The sequence below is a fragment of the Zonotrichia leucophrys genome, chromosome 11 (assembly GCF_028769735.1).
Source record: "Zonotrichia leucophrys gambelii isolate GWCS_2022_RI chromosome 11, RI_Zleu_2.0, whole genome shotgun sequence".
In the NCBI taxonomy this organism is placed as follows: domain Eukaryota; kingdom Metazoa; phylum Chordata; class Aves; order Passeriformes; family Passerellidae; genus Zonotrichia; species Zonotrichia leucophrys.
The window spans coordinates 15,846,471-15,866,195 of record NC_088181.1 but is presented as its reverse complement, the minus strand read 5'-3'; the positions used below and the strand labels follow the sequence as shown (position 1 = coordinate 15,866,195).

Here is a 19,725-nt window from a genome sequence, read left to right as displayed (position 1 = left end):
TCACCCCTCCCCTCATGCCAGGCAGTTTTTCCTTTCCCAGATGTGTTCCCAGGGGTGCTGAGGGCTCAGCTGTGCCCTGTGCTGGGGCAGCTGTGGAGGTGGCAGTGCCAGCCCCTGGGCACAGAGCACTGATCAGCTTTACACTAATCAGCTCTTAATTTCTTTATTCCTGTAGGACTGCTGCTGACATGAATGAGCTTGGGCTCTGTCTGCAAGGATGCAGGGACTTTTTTTAGGATTCTATAAGGTTCTTAATGAGACTGACATTCCTTGTTCTAGATCAGCACTGTGAGAGTGAGGACTTTGCTGCAGTGACGAGATAACATCAGATGCTTTTCCAGCCTCTCTTTCCATCCGAAATGCTGCAATAATATATTGTATTAAAGAAAGCAGATGAATAATTAGACAGTACCACGGAAAGGCTTCACTGAGTAGGAACCTTGTGGGAAGCAATACAAATCCAGCCACAAGCATCTCCTCTCTGGCCTCCTCTTCACCACCTCTTTTGCTTTCCCTTCTGCCCAAGCTGGAGTTTTCGAAGGGAAACCAACCTAAACAGGATTTGATAGTGTGGCATTTGAAGGAACTGCTCAAAACAGTCAGAGATTTCACAGCAGATGTGCTGCTGGGATTGTTCTTGCCTGGTTCTAGTGATGAAGAAAGCAATGATAGGAAAACAGAGGGGGTCCCCCTTAAGTGCTGAACAAGGGCTATTTCCCAAATGCTGTCATGGAAATTAAAAGAAAGCTTCACAGTTTTTCTGGTAGATATTAGGGCATAGAAAAATTTGTCTCTCTGATTTTGCACACAAGTTCCAAGAATCTACTTTACCTGTAAAATTCAGATTTTTTTTTTCTCTTTCTTCACACATATAAATGTTCTCAATAGCATAGACCTAAATAGCAAAGATTGTCAGCAAATTATCAGAATGAGAGGTGCTGTCTCACAGCAGCCTTGGGAATTCAAATTCCATGTTCCTTTGTTTCTCTCCTCCAGGCTGATAATATGCTTTTGGAGAACAAACTCACCCACTTCTCCTGGAAATGTAGTTCAGAAAACTTTCCTCTTCTCCACCATTTATATAAATTCAAATCTGGAAAGCAATGAACTCTAAGTATGTCTTTAAGTGAAGAAATACTTGGGCAGTATTTGTGAGCATGGAAATAGTATCTGCCATTTGGGCTAACAGCTTATCTTCTTTATAAGAGCAGGTAAAGATAGCACTACATATAAGCATGTGGAGTTTCTGTCCATTCAGGTTCACTAAAAATCTGCACTGTCAACTGAAAAATTTAGGTTATTAAATACATAATGCATTGTAACTATATGTGCAATGGTTATCTGTTTACCAGCTCTCTGCTTTTCCAAAGTCCTTCTACAAAATATTTTTATAGAGACACAACACGCCGTGTTTGGATGGAGTCCTGCAGGGAGAGATGCAATTAAGAATGTTATGCAATAATACATTGTTTTTCTTACACATAATGGATTTGTGAGCATTCTACATGCAGGCAAAAGTGCTGAGCTCAGTAATTCAGGTCTTTACATCTCAGTACCATACTGGCTGCTTCTGCAGTTTTAGCACAAAAGTAGCAGTCCCAAAACCAGTATTAATGATAGGAAATTGAAAATAGTTCAGGAATTTTTTGTAGAAAAATATTGAGAATATTTCTATCTAAAAGCTTGCCAGATATTAGTTACATTTTCTCTTTTTAATAGAGATGGCTTATTTCTGAAAAAAAATCTCTAAAAGAGTGGTGATGGAGCAGAAATAAGCTTGCTTTTTGACATGGAAATGCAACATCATTGGCAGTTAATACTTCTTCATTAACTATAAAAAATAATGATGATAAAACCCTATCTGGTTACCAGTTGTTTTCCTTTTGTTAAAGTTGGACTTCACATTTTCTTGTGATTTGTCCAGGGGTTTTTTGAGTTTCCCAAATGCTGAACTTCCTAAACAATCTTTTTGTTCTTTTTTTTGTGCACTTGTATAAATTTAAGACGAAGGATATCTTTTAAAAATACCCTATATTTTTGTTTTCCTAATGATAACACAGCTTCTGTTTTCTTCTTACTAATATTCTGAAGAATTCCATTTAATTTGCTCCAAAACTGGATCACCTAATTAAACTGAAAAGGTAAAATCCTTGCTTTATAATACTGAATTCAGTAGTTCAGTAGGAAAAAAATAAAAATCCAGTGAATGAGATTTTAATACTCTGATAAATCACAGCAATACCTTTTATTGCTCAATTAATTTAATACTATGTACTGTAAGTAATAATTAATTGCAGTGCAGTCTCCCTACCTTGTCTGCTGTTACCATCATGACCCTTGGTAATGCTGCAGAAACATTTTAAACCTTTTGAACCCTAAATGTGGGTGGATGTCTTTCATGGGAAGTAACACAAAGTTTCAGAAGTTAACTATGATGTTTTGTGCATGAAATTGATAGCTGTTAGGTAGCAGTGAAAACTTTATAAAGAAATATCTGATCACTGAGAAAATGCATTTTGTTGTGTATGTATTTACACAAGTAAGATTGTATTGTTTTTTAAGAAAAAATGGAAACAGCAGAATTTATTCAGTTATAGGAATTTGTGTCTTATTATGCAAAAATACTCTGCAAACCTGTCTAAATTAAAATTTTGTGGAAATGAAACATAGTAATATTCCCCTTGCATTTACCTTTTGGAATTTACCAGTGATCAGACTAATTCACAGAGTACCTGCAAAATATTTTCCTCTTACAGACAACTTGGACGTCTGTGTTAATGAATTCTTGAGTGCTCACTGACTCTTTTGTTTGAATTCTGGGTGGTGTTTTCCTTTCTTTGCTTTAAATCAAGAACCCCCTAGAATACACCTTTGCAGCTAATCCAGAAGTGAAGGATAACCCTGAATTTTTAGATTTCTCTATTTTAGGCAGGGCCCCAAATCAGCAGTGGATAGCCAGGGAATTCTGTTATGTCACTGCAGGTGTAGTCACACAATGTGTGACTGCTGAAACACTTGCCTGTGACTGCAAGTTAAATATGTAACTAAAATTAATTTTAGACCACCTGTAATCTCCTTACAGTGTTGTGGAAGTCAGATTTAGTGGGAAAGTTGATAAATTGCTTTTCACGTGAAGCATTTTAAAAGAGAAGGTTTTGCTCACTGTGGTGAGTACACACAGAACTCCAGGAGTATCTGCTACTTGTAATCTGTATTTCATTTGCCTGTAATCTCTATTTCATTTGCTTTCTGCTTGTCTCTTTGTGCTATCTGTAGTTTGTGAGCCAGGATTTTGCTCCTGTGCAGCCATTTCAGTAAGTACAGTGGTACGTTGTTAATTGATGAGTTAATTATAGCTCATGTTGATCTTGAGCTGTATTTTGAAGCTGTGTAAGAGAAATCTGTTCATTTCCTGGGGTCACCTGTCTGTGAAGAACACGTGGCCATGAGTTATCTGCTTTTCTTAGCACTGTTCCTTGTGCTGTACTCTTGGATATTAATTTGCAATAGATGCAGCATTAGTAAGCAAGCTCTAATTCCAGAGTTGCCAGCTCCCTGATGAACAGAGGTGAAATCTCCTCTCAGGACAAGAGATCAGTAAACTCTGTGAAGGAAAACTCTGTTTGCTCTACTTTTGTGGAAATTTCACTGAGGTGAAGGCTGTGACTGGAAAGACACTAACTAAGATGACAGAAGGAATTCATAAACATCCCACCCTGATGTATTCTAGATAGATTTATCATAAGCTGCTGAAGTAGAGTTTCACCTAAGACAGTGGTGAAGTCCTGTGCAGAATCAGGGCCTCAAAATTCTGAATAACTTGCAATTTCTATTGTGGTTATTAACATTTGGCTGGTTGGAAGCTGCCATAGCTCTAGGAACTAGGCAGGATAGTGTGTAGGGGGAGGATCTTCATAAGGAAACAATGACTCTGTCTTCTGGCTGAAATGGGAAATGGAAGAATTTTTGATTGAGGTAGAAAATACTAAAAAGTGTCTCAGAATTAGCATTCAGAAAATGAAATGCAGATCCCAGTAGCAAATAAATACTCCATTAGTTCCTGTATCATTAACTTTTCTTTTTGACTGCAACAAGTTTCATATGCTAAAGAATATTGTAAGTACATCTTGAAAAAGACATCTTTATTACATTCACGTTATAGATGACAAGCTGGTTCAAATAATTTTTGAGAGCAACGACGTTATCCTGAAAACAATGTAGAAATTTTGTTGATGCTGTGGATTATTGATTGACAACAGATGGCAGTATAGCAGGTGTATTTACCTTGTAATGAACAAATGCTAGTGTATGAGACATGGCTGAAATTTACAAAAAGGCAGTTGGGAGCCTAGTTCACCTCTTTTAGATTATTTAGTCACTCCAGGAAATGCTATCCCTTTGTCAGGAATTGACTTGTGTCAGGAAGATGTGGGATGATGGAAGGTGGATTGAATTCTGCAGTTCCTTACTCAGTTCCTTACTCAGCCAGATGAGCTGCTGCAGAGAGGGAAGAAATGTCCAGCCCACCTGAAGTGCTCTGAGCTGTTCTTTCATTTCCTCCTCATCTCTGTGTTCAGTCCAGCCTTATCAGAGAGGAAATGTCCCAGCTTATTTTGTGGTGTTCTAATTTTGATATCTTAGCTGGAAATGCCTATTTCATCATGTGGACGCATGAGATAGAGTTGAGAGTTTTCTCTAAATTGTTTCTACTCTGGATTTTTACACACATCTTAAGGACACGCCTCTTTCAAGCTGTACTTGCCCTTCATGTGCTTGAGAATAGCAACACTGATCCTCTCAAAATATTTGAAGAAACAATGAGAAAAGTAAATGAGAAAAGAAAGACTTTCTCTAGACTTTTTTAATCTTTCTTTTAGACTTTCTTTTACAGATATGGTGTTGCAAATAATTTTTTATATTGGTTCACAAAAATTTTTCAAGGGATTTGGATGTCTGTAGGAAATTAAACCTACCGAGCCACATTGTAGCTGTATACCAATTTCAATGGATCTAAAATGTGACAGTAAGGATTATTTGTATGCATTCAGCTTTATATACATGTCTAAACAACAATCCTGTTTCGAGTGTCTTGTAACCTGTGTGTGCAGTTGGCCAAACAGTTAAAGTATTCATGTGCATTATTTTTGCCTGATGGAGTGCAGTGCAGTAAGTGCACCCAAAAGGACAATACTGCTCACTCCTCTTGTGCTGGGGAGAGCAGCAGGGACTGCCCATTTAGGGCTGTGAGCAAACCAGTGCTGTGCTAGGGTGAAAGGAAGCATATGAATCATAAATGTAGCATGCTTCACCTGTTTTGTTGCTAGCTTTATGATTTCATGCTGCTTAAGCATTATGATTTTGTGATTGAACTGTCTGTTTTCCTCCCTTGCAGAGTAATAAGATGACATTGAAGAAAACCCTCCTATTTGGGTTGTAGCATGTGCAAATATATCAACATTGGATCTGAATCCCTGAATTAGCCCTGATTTGCCCTCTATTCTTTTCAGTCTGTGAGTTTGCACTGTCTTCTAAATTACTGCATGGGTACTTTGAAGAGTAACAAGAATCAAGAAGTTTTTCTTCAGTTTCAGGGGGTTTGACTCCCATTTTATTGTTTGTACACCACAGTTTATAAGTTAATTGGTCATTGAAACTCTATTTTATTTCTTCTTGCCATTTTGTCTCTGCTTATTACATGGGCCAAGCAAGGGATAAATCTGATTTTTTTTCAGCAGAAGATATCATTGTTCCGGAAGATATTTCTGTGCTTTCTCAAAGAAAAGATAGAAGTTTTGTTTTGAATTTAGAGGAAGCAAGATCAAACTCTCAGTCAGTTTAGACATAAGAAATGAACAAAGGGATTTGACACAATAACATGTCATTCAGGTTGTTCAGGTTACACTTTTATTTGAGAGTGTTCTCCTCTTCTTATGAATGATTTATTTATTTTTTATCAATGTAATGGTTTGTGCCTTGGATTTTTATAGCAAATTTGCATTTTTGATGCTGCTATTAGACAGGAGTAATAGAGCTTGATAACAGTAGAGAGGTTGGGCACAAACATGTCAGAAAGAGAAGGGATGAAAGTTCTGTTGGGGCTGTAGCTTTACAGCCATTACTTACAGGGATATTCCAGAACAATGACCACTGCATTTCTGATAAAAAACCCAATTATATTGGTTTAAAGCATTTTTTAAAAAAACAATGCATTTTAAGTTCTTTTTGTTTCCCATTGTATTCTGAAACTTTTGGCTTGGAAATTGCAGTGTGTTCTCATAATTACTGAATGTTAGGAACATAATTTAAAAAGAAAAAAAGAGATTTTAAAAATACAATAATACAGCTGCAGGAATGGTTAGATGAGAAGAAACACCAAGTAACAGGAGACTTGTGAAAAATCATAAGTGTCGCCAAAGCAGTAACAAGTGAGAGAGATATAAATCAAAATAAGCATTCATTGTGTTCTGCTTAGTTTCCCATTCACCTTCTTGGAAAATAATGCCATTATGTTTCCATTATGGTGGATTCTTCCATATGCATTGCTAAGTGAGCTGAAAGCAGAATGCTGGAGCAAACACAGCAGTTCTGAACTTCTCTGAACTGTGCTGTCTTAATCAGTGGCAGGTTTCTCTTTGTTTTGCCTTGAAATGGGATGGTCATACATGTTATTTCTTCTTGACAGTGAATTACTTCTGAAGGAATACTGATATAATTAACTGCTAAGTGTGCCAAACTAGAGAACAGTTGTAACCAACAATAGAATGAAGGTCACAGTGGAAAGATCTCCTAAGTTCAGTTCATCTCACACTTTGAGGTGTTGGATCTCTGCACGTCTGCACACCTCCAGCAGCTGCTGCCTGAAACACAAATATGCTCAGGAACATGGAATGATCCCCTTTGGTAAGAAGGTAAAAGTTTGTGGAAGAAGTAGCCAGAAGCAAAAACAGGTTTTGAAAAATAAACTCAAAGCGTTTGAACATAAACCCTCCTCCCCACAAATGTCAGAAAATGAATGACTTCTACAAAGACAATAAACTGTGAGGAAATTGTATTTATTTTTAAAATAGTGTTTTAAATCATGTGAAGGCTCCTGTTAAGTCCTCTCAACTTTGAGCTATATATCCCCCTATGATATAGTGAATTCTGTCTGATGAAGGCTGAAGACAATGCTGTTCCAGCCCTTTGCTCAGGAAAACCACACAGATGTCCATAGGTCACTGTGTTGTGTTTTCCATGGATCTGTAACTGTCCCCTGAAGAGGCTTTACCCTGTGGTTAGAAAGGAGATGTCTGTGGGGAAACTGAGGAAGAACAGCTTTTTGTGATGTGTTCATCTATGAGAAGTTTGTAGCAAAGCTCAGAATAAACTCCAGAGCTCCTGCTCTCTGTTCTTCACCTAAAAGACTCTTTTCTCTTTGTCAAAATGTCTTTTGGTTCTGCTCATCCCTCACTTTATCCATCTGGACATCTTAGTACTTTCTATAAATTTATTAATTTTTGGAAGAGGAAAAGGGTGTAGAAAAAAATATCTTGCATGGTTATATCCCCTGTGCAAAATACGTTTCAAAGTAGATGTTTAATTCAAGGAAACACCTTGAAATCTTGAATAAAGGTAGGACTATGTGTAACAGTTTACATGGTATAGTAATAGAAAATAAGGACTACAACATGAAAAGATATCATAAAACAAGGTGTCTCAGGTAGAATTGCAGACTTGCAGGTGAAATAATTATAATCCTGATTTTTTTTTTTCTGGTCATGGTAAAACATAGAAATCCTTGTATTCCCTGTATATGTGATAATCCAAATTGTTGTAACTGCCTGTATGAGAAAGGGAATCTGAATACCTGAGCACTGCAATAGCTCTGGTTGCTGAAAGGTTCTGTTCACAAAGAAGCTGTAATGCTAAAAAAACCAAAAATGTCAACAACAAAACCCCCACACAATTAGATCAGGTACAGAGGAAATCAGTTCTATAGGCTTGAGACTTTCATGAACTGAATGCTATTTGCTATCTATACTATTAGACAATTTCAACCATTCCTTTAGTCCTTCAGTTGCTGCTAAAATCAGTTTATAAGGTAATGAGACACAAATGATGCTTTCTGTATGAGCTATGCTTTGTTGAGATAAAATAATGATATGTTAATTATATATTTCAATAGAAGTAACCATGTCTGTGTAAGTACTGCATAGATGCACATTTGAAATAGAAATGGCAGGGGGAAAAAAGAAAGAATAGAAAAGAAAGGAGACATCAACAACAACAACGTAAAAAGGCAAAATAGCAAAGCAGCTGCTTACAACTACCTGAAGGAAAGATTATCTCTTATCCTAGTTCCCTCTTACTGAGGGAAATGTGATGTGATCAGGTCACTGCATGTAAAATGCTGTAAGAATGTGATCTGCACTTCATCATTACAAAATTCAAACATTCTTGAACCTTTTATTCCACCCTGTTCATATTTATCTTTTTGGTCCTGCCTGCATTGGGTACCACATTTGTATTGATAAATGGTAGGTGCTTGGAGATGTATTGATGGGCTGGAGACAGTTCAAAATGCAGAGTGCTGTGGCTTTGCATATCATTACACCTAGCTGGGTCTTTGCCTCTTGAAAGCTGTCGATTTGTGCATTATTGCTATTCAGGCTGATAAATGACAGTAATTGTTCTTAAGTTGAAGAGCTGGCTTAATGTGCTGACTTGCTTGGGAATTCTGAGCACCAGGGTTAAACTGGTGCTCCACTGCTTCTAACAAAATGGTCCTTTCCAGCTCAGAATAGATACTTAATTGAATTACTTTAGCCTTCATGCATTTTGCAGCTTTGCATTTGAAGAAAAAAATATTCATAACAAGATCAGGGAATTTAGAGCTGTTCATAGGGAGGTCAGGCTTGGTATGTGCCCCCACTTCAAGGCACCTGCTCCCAGTGGTGCTACCACAATTAAAAAAAAGTTGAGAGGGAGAATATGTTAGCCCTATAATAACACTGAGAAAGACATAAAAAATTAGATGGAGATGTATCACTATTATTTTTTTCTACTGTCCCAGTGGTAGAACTTAGTAAGACACACTCATAAAGATGAAATACAGATAATTTTGTATGATTTTAAAAAACAATGTTTATTCATGTGTAGTAGCACTGATTTTTCAGGTAACTTAGTTTAGGAAAAATGTCTTAAAGCCTCTGATAATTATTTCAAGATGAGAATTTTTTTTTCAGGGATAAATCAAGAAGAATTCCTCATGAAATATGGATATGTTTTCTTAAATAATGCTCACAGAATTCAAACTAGAATTCAAGATTTTCAGAAACTGTGACTTGTATTGAATTGTTCACATTTGGCACTGTTTATGTGTGGTGCTGTACAAATTAAGGTTCACAATCCAAACAATTCAGTGTCTCAGAGATTCAGTGCTTAGGCCCATTTGTTTTAAACAGTTTCTCTTCAGTTCTTTTGGGTGGCAGCTCTGCATTTCCACATTGACACAAAAAAAAATCAAATCAGACTGAAAAAATCGAGCTGTTAGAAAACACAAAGATTCAGAGTGGAGTTTATTTACTGCATTGTGATTCTCTATGAGGACTTATTTGTTTCTCATATAAATTTTGAGTGGGATCAACCCCTTTCACATGAGCTATATAAAATGTTTCCTTTTACCTACAAAGATATTATAGTTATTAAAGGGTTTTTGTAGTTCCAGGTGTTGTATTTGGGATTTCTTGGGTCAGCATTTTAAAGGTATAGATTGTTCATTCAGGGAGAGTTTTAGTCACAAGGCTATTGCAATATTCTTGTCTTCATATTTATAGCTGCTGGAGCTTCAGTGTCTGGTGTGCATTTTCAAACAAAAGTTATGAAAGCACCGGAAAATAATTCATTATTTGTTTAGTCATCTTAGCAAAAAGGACTCCTTTCCTGCAGTCTTAAAAAGGGAGATTATATTCTGACATTATCAGAAAAGCATATCTTTTCCTTTTACAAAGACTCTTGGCTGTTACCTGATGTAATTCAAGGTTATTTTTCATTCAGATACTTTCCTCAGAGCTGTGTTTTTAAATCAGTCACCTACATCTACTGAGTGATCACAGACAAAGTGCCATGGGTTGATGTTTGGGAGCACTGCAGACATTTCCTGGGCATGCAGGTGTGCTCAGGCAGCACCTTTGGCTGATCCCAGAGTGTTCCCAGAGCTGACAATTGAGCAGGGAGGCACGGAGGGTTATGCTGCTCATTCCAAGCCTTTGGAGAATATTTATCCTGTTTACATTCATTGAACATTGGGGTTCATCTGCTGAATGTAAAAGAAATACTTGGTTACATAAGCTGGAAAACTTTCCAGTTTTTCCCCTTCTACCCCTTTGTTGCAATATGAATTTCTTGGCTCTACAGATCCTTGTGTGTGTACTGAGCTAGAATTCACTGAAGGTACTGCTTAATTGCTATTTCTTTCCATTCTATGCTTGAAATACATTTCCCAGTAAGGACAGACTTGTTACCTGACTATAATAATCTCGAAAATGTAGATTTTCCTCACTTATCTGCTTTAAAATTGAACAAATAATAATTCCTTACTTTTGTAATAGGAAAACAGCATTAACTGAGTTTACAGGAAGGTGGATTTTGTAGGCCTTGTGTGGATACTGTATTTAGTCTCAGTTTTATTCAACCACTTTTCCTGACTGAGCTCATATTTTGTTATTCATGAACCCTAAAGCCATTGCAGCATAAACCTTAATGGATGCTATCTTTCACATGCTGATCTTCACATGCCCAGTTTTCTTGCAAGGTGTCTGATTGAAGGTTAAAGAATATTGTGACTCAAGCATGTATTTTATTTTTCTTAATCTACTTTTCTCCCATTCTTTAGATCTTTGCTATTCAAGTCAGGATAAAGAAGATAATAGGAAAGTTCAGCTTATAGAAGAACTTTGGAAATACATAACTCAGAAATGTTGTGCTAGTGAGCACATTTAATATTTGTATATTAATTTTACATAAATGGTAATATGTCTGTTCCTCACCCCCAGGAATTAATTTTTATTTTAAAGAACAATTCCTGATCTTTTTAGTTCCAGGAGAAATTTAAAACCTAGACCTACTCTTATGGATTAGCTTCTGTCAGTGTTATTAGTGCACTCTATAAATTGGCCTTGTAAAGCACAGAATGTTTCTCTGCTGAAGACCAGCAGATTCCATCTTTCAGAATCTATGGACTGAAGTAACATTTGTGAGCTGCTTTATTCAGACAGTTGGGATCATGACTATTCTAAATTTAGAAATCTGTGAGTGATTACTTTTTAGGTCTCTTGATTTAGAGGCTAAGTCAGGCACTGTGTAATCCAGACTCCATCTCTAATTCCAGTATAACATGGAGAAAAGAGCCTGTGTAAGGTTCTGATCATCTGCAGGCTCCACTGAAGTAAAATCCCAAAGAGATGGACAGTTATGAAAATTTGAAACTTTAAATATTTGGGCACTTCACTGATTCCTTTGATGGGTGTGAATTCCTTACAATTTTTGTTTAGAATGAAATTTAATTTCTCTTAATTGAAGTGTTAGTGATGTGCTATAGGAAGGAGTAAAGTGAGTATTTTGAACAAGAAGGCGAATTTGTATTTTTCTCTCCATTCTCTCATCATTCTTTATATAGGATCATTAAAAGAGTTGCAAGAATGTGGCCTTGCCTCATGCTGAATGTAGAATTACCCTTTCCAGCTGGTTGACTGGCAGCTGACCTGATGGAGATTCCCTGTAGTGACTCCATTCCCTCTGTCTGACTTCATTCCGCTCCTCAGGTGGTTGGGCTGGAAGTTTGGACTAATCATGGTTGGTTCTGTATTTGCCATCAAACCAGGCTGCTCATGCCTGGCCTTGGTTCTTTTCTCCTTCTGGGCACAATTTCTCTTTGCAGATGTTAATGGGATCCAGCAGGAGATAGCTAATGCAGATATTTCATGGTTGAAAAGGATGGAGAGGGTTTTGCTGCTGTTTTTTACTTCCCTGTGTTCATGGGTGTGCTGTATATGGATGTGCCAGTATTAATTTCTGTTGTGTATTCAGTGCTCTCTCCAAATCAGAGCTCCACAACTTTATTTGGCAAGGTAAAGCCATTTCAAGTAAATGGTAAAAAGGTGCCCACACAAGAAATCTTACCACAATTGACCAACTCCTTCTTGCAGGAAGGAAAAGGAAGGCAAGTTAATTGTTGCACAGAATAAAAAACATATTCTTCAGAAAAAAACATCTACCAGAAGCTGGAGTGGAGTAGATCTTGAGGCAAAATTCCTATTTAAAACTGATTTAAATTTTATGCCCTATGCAATGTACTCTGTGGAGCAATGTTTTCTTCTAAAAGGATGGACTCCTGTGCTGTAGGCATGCAACTATTATTAGAGCAACATATGCATCACCCTTAATTTAAGTTTGCCCAACCTTTCCAATTAAAAAAAAATGGTTTTCAGTGTCTTTAAAATTTGTAAAATATCACCTATTTTTATGGGCAAAAACTTGCAAGTTCATGAAATTACTGTTTCAACTAACATGTTTTAGTGTTTAAGAACTAGAAGTGTTTTTGAGAACTAGATTACAGAAAATGTGCTATTGGCTAATGTTCAATATTCTTGCAGCTGGTTTTGGAAGCTTTGACTTTCTTTGTTATAGATCTATAGCAGGGGGGCACATTTGTTTGTTTTGCATTTTGGTGACCACATTAAAAAACCCCAGTCATCACTTGGATATGTTTACAGGTGTTCATTAGAAAGTTTTAACTTGAGGGGTGAGTTTGCCAGGGTCAAGATTTCTGCTTTGAAAAATGCTACATGAAATTGAAATTACATCTTGACAGTGTTCTCCTGCAATTTTAATATTTGTTCATGAAGCATTGTGGCTGATAGGAACAAGTTGAGTATTGTGAAAGCATGAAGGATTAATTAGTAATTTGGAAGTTGTCCCAGCAGTGTTTTCTCCAGGTCCCTTTTTGGCTGTGGCTGCTCTGGGGCTCTGCCTGGGTTTCACCTGCAGGGCCAATCTGGCTGATGGGACCCAGCCGGGTCAGGGCACAGCAGAAAGGGTTCAGGTGAAATCAATTAACCCAGGTGCAACCTCTCACAACCTTAACAATGACACAAAAGTCCCAACCTCCAAATCCCCCTTCCCAGCTCCTCTCCCCTGTCCGTCTGTCCCACAGCTGCTGCAGAGCCTTGTTAGGATAAGTGGGTGCACCTGGTGCCCATCCCCAAAGCACCTGGGACGGGGTTTATAAAGGTGTGGCTCATTCTGGGTAGCTCTTTGTGCTCCTGTCCTTCTACCTGTTTGTGGAAAACAGCCAGTCCTTCCTGATGGAACAGGTATGGAGCTCATGAATATGTGTGGCAAAATAAAAATCATCCACTTTGTGAGACAGATTTGGAGAGGAGTGTTTGATACAATGGTGTTTAGTTGGTGAGTTATATTTTTACTTGTCTTTGAAAATTTCTGTGAAAGCTATGGCAGAGTGATCTGAAAGCTATGGCAGAGAGGTTTAGAGAGGAATGTTTGATACAATAATGTTTATTTGGTGATGTTTATTTGGTTTTACTTGTCTTTGAAAGTTTCTACGAAAGCTATGGCAGAGAGGTTTAGAGAGGAGTGTTTGATACAATAATGTTTATTTGGTGATGTTTATTTGGTTTTACTTGTCTTTGAAAGTTTCTACGAAAGCTATGGCAGAGAGGTTTAGAGAGGAATGTTTGATACAATAATGTTTATTTGGTGATGTTTATTTGGTTTTGCTTGTCTTTGAAAATTTCTATGAAAGCTATGGCAGAGAGGTTTAGAGAGGAGTGTTTGATACAATGGTGTTTGTTTGCTGATGTATTTTTGGTTTTGGTTGTCTTTGAGAACTTCCATGCAAGCTATGGCAGAGTGATCTGCAGTTTTCAGAATGCAGTGCTGTTAAAGCAAAAAGCTGGCAAACATGTCAGCTCTTTAGCTGGAAAGGCCTTGTTAAAACAGGTTATGTACTTGGATAAAGCAACCAAAAGAAAATGGAGTTGAAATTGCAAATTTGCAGCCCTTTAAAATAGGTTGCATATTTTAAGCAGGAGAATTCAGGTAAATGTAAAAGGGTGCAAACACTTCCCTTCTGGTTGCTATTTTTAAGAAGTACATATAGTGTGTGTTTCACAAAGGGATGTCTTTAAAACTTTTCCTGTTGCGTGCTCAGTCTCTAAGAAAGTTTTCTCCTTTGCAGAAATTAGCTAAGAGCTGCTGGAAGAGAAATTTGCTTAAGATATAATCTTCAAATGTTAAAACTCTTTTCTTCATGTTAAGGTTCCACAAATGCTTTAGATTCACTTCTGTGGGACTTCTGATAATACAAATAAAACAAGTGAAGCTCTCACACTAAAATACCTCTTCATAAACTTTGAAATCTGTGCTAACTGCATGGGGTTTTTTTTTTGTTTTTCCCTAAGGTGCTTGGAAGCTATTTTTGTGGAGTTAAAATTGTTTATAGGTTGGGCTTGTTTGTTTTTTTGTTCACAGTGATTATCATGCAATTGTTTTGTGTGTCTCCTTAAAAAAAAGTTAATACAAGTAAGAGTTACCAATACTAACAAAGATATTAGAGATTTTAGGGCAGTGGATTTTTTAAAATAATGTCTGGCCTTTTAAATTTTATTTTCTAATTTCTCAGTGGGCAGGAAAATAGATATGTGTTTCCTTTTGTGTCCTTGCAGAACTCCTGCCTTGAATGTGAGCTTTTGTGTTGCTTTTCAATGATGCAGAAAAGTGATACGTGGCTTTCTACAGCATTGCACTTGGATTTTGAATGCATAATGGCTGTTGTGTAAGAAAACAAGGCTGGAGAAAGTTTTGTGTGTGTTCCTATGGTTTTTTTCCCTTTGATTTGTAAATGAAATTGGGGTGTAAAAGAAATACTCAAAATGCACTCCTGAGCAGTGCCCTACCCCCTCAAACACCTGGTGTCTTGTTAACTGCAGCCTGTCTCTGAAAAGGGAAAACCATGGGCAGAGAGGTTTCTTTCTGACTGTGGGCAAATCAAAGAACTAGCAAAGAAAAGGTTCTTCTTCTCTGGAATGATATCTGGGGAATTATTCTACGACAGGAAATCTGCACTACTTAGGCTGTGAATGGACTTGCATTTGAATCCTGGATTTCTTAATTTGGCAACATGCAGTGTTTTTCCCTTTCATCCTAAGGCAGAAATATGTTTTGTGCCAATTTCCCATTAATGAGAGAATGAGCTATATTGGCTTCAGTTGGTCAATTGATTTCTTTTGACAGAAAAGGGAAATATTAAGGATGCAATGAATACTCATGTTTGACTCTACCAACCAGATGTTTGCTCCTGGAGGCTTTGCTGTACACAAAGCCAGAGGATTAAAGTAACAAACTGATAAATCTATAAGTGTTTTCAGAATGAGGACTTCTCAATTTATCTTCTTGTCTGCAAGATTTCTGCCTGCACCAGCTTGTACTCCAGGATCCCAGCTCATATCCTGTCCTTGGGTTTTGGACTTGTTTCTGTATTCGACTTTGTTTCCAGGAAAACACAACAAATCTGTGATCATTACAGCATGTCATAGTAATTAATAACCTTTGGTTTCTCTTTGTGGAGCAGACCTGATTGTTTTAAAGGCTATTTTAATCTAAAATCAAGGAGTGGAGAGATAAGGGAGCATTAGTTTGTTTTGTTCTAACAGATGTGTTTCTTGCCAAGACTGACCAAGTGGCTGAAATAGCTTCATTATTTTAGATGGATAGCTAATTACTGTCCTTTTTTTTATTATTCCTATTTCTGTCCTTCATGTGGTGGTTGTGAATTAGCTTTGTGCCATTTTCTAAAGTATCAGGCATTTTTATACATTTGGTATATTGAATGGCAAATGCTTGATGTAAAGTCTGCAGTTTTACTCCATAACCAGATTGTAAAATATGAACTGAATTAATCATAACTGCAAAGAGTAATGGCACATTTTCTCTTATTTTATCTTTACTGCCTTTCAGATCATGGTTTAAAACCTTCTACATCTGGTGCACAGAATGAGGCAGCAGCTTTGGTAGTGGATAGCAAGAGGCAAAGGTCAAACCAGAGGCTGCACAAATATTGTGCACTGGATTTATTGTTTTAATTAAGAGTGTGGCAGTTCATCATAAACTGTTTATGGTGTTTTTGCACAGTGCAGCATTTTGAAATCAACTGTTTTAATGAAAACATAATGTCATATCTGTCAAAGTTCTAAATATTTTGAAAGTGAAATATGAAAACAAGAACTTTAATTCTAGGTTTACTGGGATTAGCTCTTGGAATTGTTTTAAAATCCCTTATGTGTCATATCACAGGTAGCACAGTTCTGCTTTAGAAAGGAAATGGAAAATACTGTGTGGAGCTTATTTAATTGTGAAAAAACAAGGTGAGGGTTAATGTATTGAAAGACAAAGCTGTTAGGATTTGCATTGGCATGCCAGAATTAAGACAAAAACAGAGATAAGGCATTTCCTTTTCCCTAAGCAGTATGTTAATGCTGTATCCTGATTGTGTGTTAAAAAAAACAACCAAAGATGACCCAACAAATAACCCCAAACTGAGTGAATCCTTAAACCTGGAAAGAAAGAAATATGCTGTGGGTCATATGATGCTGTAATGTATTACCATCAGGGTCTTTGTAACTAATTATTTACAAGACCTAATGTGGAATTCCTTTCTGTGGAATTTTTAGGCTGAATGTTTCATAGTCTAACAAATTTCTGCTGCCGTTCTGTATTCATGTAGAGATGTAAGGCAATTTTTTGTTACATTTTTTGTGTAGTCTGATAAAATATTTGTATAATCTGAAAATTATATTTTTGTAGTACTCTCCTTGGAAAATAGAAATTAAGTCTGTCATTAGATGCTGGGCCACAGTAGTTGACTGAGCAGGGTAATGTATGTTACATTTTGTGCTATACTTGGTCAACTTTCATATATATCGTATTCCACGTTATTTTATTAAATTTAATATCTGCACTTCCTATTACCAGACATGCCTCTCATTCAAAGCACAGAGGCACAGTTCTCTAATCAGAAGTGACAAGCTATATACTTTCTTTCAGCCATTATTCGGTAGCCTAGAGCAAGGAGCTATGTTTCCTTGAAAATGTTTTGAATTGGGTTATTTTTATTGAAGTATTAAAGTAATTCTTCAGATTTTAGGCTATTATTTAAGTACTTTTGGGAGAATGCAATAACCTCTGGATTCTGTAGCCTTTGTTATGTTAACAGTTGTAGCTGCTAAATGTATCTTTTTAATGCTTGTTATGTAAGTGTCTGGAAAAATCATCGGACTGATAGAAACTAACAATATTTAGGAAATAAACAAGATTAGTTGACTAAATTAGTTTACTTTTGAAGTATAATATCAAAATGACTTGCTATTTAAATACAGCAATAGATTCTGGTCACCATACCTTCACCAAGAAATGGTGCAACATAAAGTTCATATTTGGCAGATGTATTCTGAGATTATCAAAATTGTACTTTCCTATGTGAAGGCAATGCCTTGCTTTTGATGGTGTTGGCTAAAGCCCTCTGCAGAAATTCCTAACTTAGGTTTGGTGACTATCTTTGTTGAAGGGACTTCTGGAACCTTTGCAGATGTTGTGAATTGTTTACAGACAGAAAGCAGAGTGAAAGTGCCAGAATAGGTGGGGTAGGTTTGTGCAAAGGAACAGGGTGCTTTTGTAGCCCCTCTGAAATAGGATATATCAGGGAGAATCAAGGCAAAAGAGCTTTACTGGGGGTACTGGAGCTGAGGTCCAAGTCTTTTCTGGAAGGTGATCTCCATGCATCAAACATCCCTCCCGTGTGTTGTGTGTGCATTCACAGGGGATGGATGGTGAGGTTCCAGAGGAGCTGGAATTGTGTGGAGAGATCCAGTGTTGGTAGATGATCTCCCTAACATCAAGAGAAAATTCCAGCCTTTGATAAATGCAGGCAGTGAGCCTTGTGGAGCTCTGAGGTGGTGTAAATGTACGTGTGAGAGAAGGATAATGCTGAAAAGTTACTCCAGTCCTGAATGAAGGTCTTGTTCTTACTTGCAAACATTATGGGCACAATTCAAAATATTTTCCTAGAAATGATTTCATTAAAAAAAATCTGCCAGTTGTAGGCATTATTCATAGCTTGTTCCTGCTGTAGTGTTTGGGGCGTTTTTTTGAGTATGTTTTAACTTCTGAGAGCTTTCTTTTCTCAGTCTGCTGAATTTACAGTGCTTGTCATGGTATTAAACATCAACTTTGTCTATCAGTGTTCTGTGCAGTGTTGGTCTGTTTAAACATGCAGGAACTAAATCACAATTTCTGACCAGGACTGTCCTAGATCTAAGCACAGCCTCATGTGTGAATTATCAATTCAAAGGATGGTGTTACTGTCTAATTCAGATGAATGAAAGTGTAGGAGATCCACAGGCAGTGCAGCCCACGCTAAGGATGGAAAAGGAAAAACAAAGTACTCATGAACATGTTAAGGGGAAAACAGGGAGGCAATGTGAGAAATACCTATGCTGAAAACAGGATTAAGCGCCATTACATTACCAGGCCCAGTGGCTGTGTATGTAGTTTTGATGAAGTAATTATGTGCACACTGTATTATTTGATTTGCAAATGCAAACTGTGTCACCATCACAAAAGTCTGGGACATTTCTGTGGAAAATATGGTCCTAAATAGACTTTCAGAATAACATTTCTTACACTTTGGTGGAATTAGAATTAAAAATCAACTATATAATGAATTTTTGAAATGAATTTATCAGTAGTTGAAATACAAAAAGGAGAAATATTAATGTGGTTAATATTAAAATAAATGAAATGGGTGAGAACTGATGTGAACCAGTTGAGTAAAAACCCATGAGAGATGACTGAAACATGCTAGAAATTAAAATATTAATTCTAATAATAACCAGCCCTGCACACAGAGAATGCAAACATCAACAGAGTAATGACATTACATGCCTTAAATATTTCATAAGATGCCTAGCAATTCTTGGGAAAGATACAGAGTGGCAGTAGACGGCTTCAGTAGAAATGTAGGTATGCAGGGAATTCTGACCTGGGAGAAGATGGGAGGGAAGGATTTCATCCTGGCCCTGTCCTTACCTGTGGTTTACACCCAGGGTTGGCCACAAAGTTAAACCACCCATAGGTCTGACCCTGTGAGCTCAGCCTGACCTGGCCCATCTTCAGGGATGGGATTGGGATGTGCCCATGGGATGTGAGTGTGCAGGGAGCTGGGGATGCTCCTGGGTCCCTCCTTGGCTTTGGCTGACTGTGGCACTTGTGGAGCCAAGGGCTGTGTTTGGCATTGCATGGCTGATTTCAGCTGGCTTTATTCACTGCTTGAAGCGACTCAGCCAGCTGGATCTGACCTGGGAATGGCTTGGTGCAGTGCTGTGGCACTTGTAAGTTGGAATAAGCAGAGATTCCTTTTGGCCTTGGAAACCTATGGAGCTTCTTTAGATATGTGGTCTGCAAGACCACTAATGAATGTCAGAACTCATTAGGCTCTCTGTTCAAGTGACCTGATACAGAATTCACTTAAAGATGTAAAAAATGTCATTAATATGTACAACTTGACTAGGTTTAATTTTCAGAACCTATTTTTTGAAGTCACAGTTGTGTAAAATTTGGAAATATGTCAGTTACTTGCTGGAGCAACATAAGAATAGTGCAGTATTTCAATGA

General features: G+C 37.3%; 1 long non-coding RNA gene across 4 annotated transcripts in view; it reads left to right on the top strand.

Annotated features, from left to right (window-relative positions):
* Positions 1-13,206: 13,206 nt before the first annotated feature.
* The window catches only part of LOC135452764 (uncharacterized), a 147,663-nt gene continuing 141,144 nt past the window's right edge, over positions 13,207-19,725 (top strand). For 2 of the 4 annotated variants that reach the window (XR_010441694.1, XR_010441692.1), the window contains exon 1: positions 13,207-13,352. This is a non-coding gene — a long non-coding RNA (uncharacterized LOC135452764). The remainder of the gene's footprint in view (positions 13,353-19,725) is intronic. The other 2 variants (XR_010441693.1, XR_010441691.1) reach the window with 2 other exon arrangements.